Raw genomic sequence first — 4,782 nt, forward strand, 5'->3', positions numbered from 1 at the left:
ATGATCTAGGTCAGATACACACATCACTAGGTCATAGCTAATCTGCTAACAAGTCTTATCAATTCTACTTCACATCTCCCACTCACTTCGCTCCTCTGATAATGGCACCTCTGGTGAAGTACCTCATCACCTCAGGCCTGAATTACTGCAATAGCCTGCTGGTGAATAATGTCTGCCACATATCTCTCCACAAAAAAATCCATCCTCTGTTCAGCACTGAAAGATCTTCCTAAAACACATGGCCAGCTTCAAATGGCTCCCCAAAACCTCCAGGATCAAATATAAAATTCTCTCTGTAGTGTTCAAAGCCCATGGAAACCTCAACCCTACTAATTGTTAGTCTTACTGCAGCTCTCCCTTATACTTGGTCCCTCTATAATTTACAGTACAGCAACAATGGAATCTTTGCTGATCCTCAAAAAAAAAACTCTGTAAGAAATGATAAGGAGTATGGTTTCAAGAAAATCTGTGAAGACCAATGTGAATTGATGCAAAGTGAAGAGAGCAGAACTAAGAAAACAATCTACAAAGTAAGAGCAATATCATAAGGAAAATCCACCATGAAAGTCTTAGCAAATCAATACAATGACCTACAATTCCAAAGGACTCATGATCTAAAATGTTACCCACCTCCACGTAGAAAATTGATGAATTCAGCATAGATTTAAGCATTTAAAAAACAATTCCACCCTCCACCCCGCAAACATGGCTAATAGGGAAATGTTTGGTTTTTTTTTGTAAGAAATCAATGTTTATTTTCCATCAGCATTTTTCCAACACTTAGAGCATCTGGGGCAAAACTTAAGACCACTCTGTGGTAGTTCCTACCCATTCAGTGGCCTGAGCAGTAGGAGCCGCAGACCAGTCCTCAGTAGCCGGCTGAGCACTCCAATCTTCGGTGGGGAACTGCTGAATGGACACAGATGGCACCTGTACTCCCTCAGACCAATCCGCCACCTTCGGCTGAGTAGCAGTGAATTCTGGGGCAGGTGCGATCCATTCACCCTGAAACTCTTCCTTTGTCACTGCCTTCTCAGCTGCGGCCTGCTCTTCCTTTTCAATCTCCTCTGGATCCCTGTAGAAGTAAAGATCAGGCATAACCTCCCACGGGTGTTCACGAGAGATGGTACCACGCATACGCAGGACTTCACGGGCCAGCATCCACCACATCAGACCCACTGAGTGAGCCCCCTTGTTGTTACATGGAATGGCAATATCCACATAGCGAAGTGGAGTCTGTGTTGCACAGTGCAATGGTTGGGAGGTTAACATACGATGCTTCAGTCAGAGGCTGGTGATCTGCCCGAGGATCAGTGACCACCAAGAGGCAAGGCTCCCTGAAAGCTGCCTGAATCTGGTTAGTGAAGGTGCCCGGTGTGAAACATCCAGCAATAGGTGTGGCGCCAGTGGCAGCAGCAAATTTCAGAACAGCTCGCTGGCCAGTGTTCCTGGATGAGATGACACTAACATCGGCTGGGTTTTCAATGGCGACAATAGCACGAGCTGCCAGCAAAAGCTTTTCCCAAGTTCTCTTCAAGTTAATGATGTAGATACTGTCACTCTTTCTTTTGTAGATATACTGTTCCATCTGGAAGTCCAAATTGGTGCCACCCAAATGGGTTCCGGCAGCAAGAAATTTGAGGACATCCTCCTCCTTCATCTGCAAGACATCCAGGGCTCCGGACATTGTGAAAGTTTCCCTTTAAAGTTACGACGGAAACCGAGAACAACGCCGTATGGAACCCTCTTCGGGGCAGCGCGGAAAAAAAGAATAGGGAAATGTTTTATATGGCACATATGTATAATAAATATTGTATCTCTTGCCTTTTCAATAGGTAGGGAAGGGGATGGAGAGGAAAAGAATGTGAAATGGAAAATAAAAACCAAAATTGAAAGTAAAAAAAAAAAAAAGCCATCCCTTAACTGAGGGTATTTTCACTGGCCAATGCCCAGGTCATGTATGAAATTCTCTCCCTCCTCATCTCCTCCTCTTGGCTTCCTTGATTTGTAGTCTGAGGAAAAATATCGCACTTCTAGAATAAGCCTTTGCCTTAATGTTAGCACATTCCCTCTATTCATGATGTCCCAATTTATCCTATATATATCTTATTTATATATAGTTTTTTATACATTCTTTCTCATTAGACTGTGAGACCTCTGAGACTGTCTCTTACATTGGTTTCTATCCCCATCACTTAGGACACTGCCTGGCATATAATAAGCACTTAGTAAATGTTAACTAACGTTGAGGGCTTTACTGAGATTTGGGGGTTTCTTAGCTTTCAAGACATTACAGGAGCAAGTCTACAAATATTGCAACACCTAAAGCAAGAATTAAACATCAGTAACCCAAAAAACAGAAAAATGATTTCAGCTGATATTAAAATTTCTACATTCCCTTACCTTGAGATAGCATAACTACAGCACAAATATCCAAATAACTGATGTACAAGTAGTACATGGCATTAGAGAAGACTATTTTAGAAAACAGTCTGTAATACATTAAATTCAAAATTAATAAGCATCTATATAATAAAAATGATTTTTCAAAGTGTGCACATCAACATATTCTAACACTTCTAAAATCTTATTGTTTAAAAAGCAGCAAAAAAAAAATTTAACTTACAAAATAGGTAGATTAGAAGTGATCATTCATGGGTAAACATTCATGCCTTAATAACTCTTTCCTTTATGAATGGTAAATCTAGTTATCTAGTGTCAGATAACTTGGATTTGAATCTTGGCTCTGAGAATTAAAAAGCTCTATGACCATGAGCGAGGTACTTCCTGACTCTAAGAGTTTCCTAACTTCTTATATGAAGGGAAGTGTTTAGTCAGGAAGTTATTCCTTTAAATATATGAAATTATTTCCTTTACTTTCACCTTACCAGAAAGTTAAGAACTTCAGCTAGATGACTCCTTTGTGTAAATTCCAGGCTCAGACATTTGCTAAGGTGTGACTAAACTCAAGCCATTGAACTAAACTCAGTGTGCATCTGTAAAAGGGAAATACTACTTGAACTTCCTCACAGGATGAGAAAAAAGGATATGTAAAGAATCACAGAAATGTATAGAAAATATTTTAATTAACACTGTAAATTATATCGTAAGCAAACTGAGGGCAACATATATATATCTGTCATTTATACTTCCTGGAAACCTAGCATAGAATTTGGAACACAGCAGGTACTTAATAAATAATTATTTTTGTTGTGTAATTTAAAGGAGAGCACATCTATATATATATATATATATATATATATATATATATATATATATATATATATGTATATATATACACACACACAAAATTTTCTAGTCAATCATATTGATTAAAATTAATAAAGGAGATCAAAAAATTGTTCAACTTAAATGTTGGGCAAAATGCTCTACACACTTTATTATTAATAGTCTATCTGTGACATATAAAATCCGAGTGGAATCGGCTGAATCAGTCTCTTCATACTAATGATACCCCATCACAGAGCAATCTACTCGTTGGAAAAGGTCTCTTTTGGAACTGAAATTGGTCAGCTGTAATTTAGATTCACTTGGATAATAATTCAGTTAATAAGTATTTTCCCAGGTATAACATTTTACAGCTAAAGGAACTAAAGCCCATGAAGGTTATATAACCTCCCTCCCAGAGTCATGCAGGTCATAAGTATCAGGAACTGGATTAAATCAGCAGTTTTGCACTGGACATGTAATGGAATGTTAGGCAGTTTAATACATTTATCTGGGAAAAAGGGGTTAAAATTTGGGACTAAAGGGATTCACAAAGGTCTTAGATGTCAGAAATTCTGCCAGAAGGGACTGGAAAAGGAAAAAAAAAAGGGGTCACCAACCTACAACCTCCCAGCAAGCAGTAAATTCATGTTATTAAGTATTATTACTTGGACATGAAATCCAGGATAGCCATATTAAAATATACTGGAAAGTAACATGCAGATTGTAAAAGCACTATCACCACCAGAAGGCCTGATTAACTAAATTAGCTAGTCTGAATAAGTTTAATAAATTTTTGTTTTTTTTTTTTGAGGTGGGAAGGCAGGGCAATTGGGATTAAGTGACTTGCCCAAGGTCACACAGCTAGTACACGTGTCAAGTGTCTGAGGCCCGATTTGAACTCAGGTCCTCCTGACTCCAGGGCCAGTGCTCTACTCATTGAGCCACCTAGCTGCACCCAGTTTAATAAATTTAACTGAAAATAACTCATTTTCATTCAACAAACCCAAATACTGAAAAGGATCTAAAATAGTATGGATTTGGTACTTTCCCCCCAAAATGCAGACTGCAACCACTCATGCTTGCCTGCTATTTGCAATCCTGCCATTTCTCCTACATAAGTTCACCATAATAGAATCACTGAATGTGCTTAAAAAAAAAATTCCTCCTTTTCTGGTCTCCATGTACAAAAATATTGACAGCAGCTTGTTCTGTGATAACAAAGAATTGGAAATTGAAAGGGTGCCCATCAATGGAGGAGTGGCTGAACAAGTTGTAACATGATTGTGATGGAATATTATTGTGCTTTAAGAAAAAACTGTAAAGGCTTACATGAATTGATGCAGAATGAACAGAACCAGGAGAGCATCGTACACAGTAATAGCAATATTGGATAATGATCAACTGTGAATGACATAGCTATTCTCAGCAATAAAATGATCCAAGACAATTCCACAGGACTTATGATGAAAAATGCTATTTATGTCTAGAGCAAAAACTGGTAAGATTCCAAATGAAGAGGGAAACACTTTAAAAAAACTTCATTGTTATGTT

General features: G+C 38.2%; 1 pseudogene; it reads right to left on the reverse strand.

The window, feature by feature from the left end:
• Positions 1-786: 786 nt before the first annotated feature.
• Positions 787-1,761, reverse strand: LOC118840333 (annotated as a pseudogene).
• Positions 1,762-4,782: the final 3,021 nt, after the last annotated feature.

This window comes from Trichosurus vulpecula, chromosome 2 (assembly GCF_011100635.1).
Source record: "Trichosurus vulpecula isolate mTriVul1 chromosome 2, mTriVul1.pri, whole genome shotgun sequence".
NCBI lineage: Eukaryota > Metazoa > Chordata > Mammalia > Diprotodontia > Phalangeridae > Trichosurus > Trichosurus vulpecula.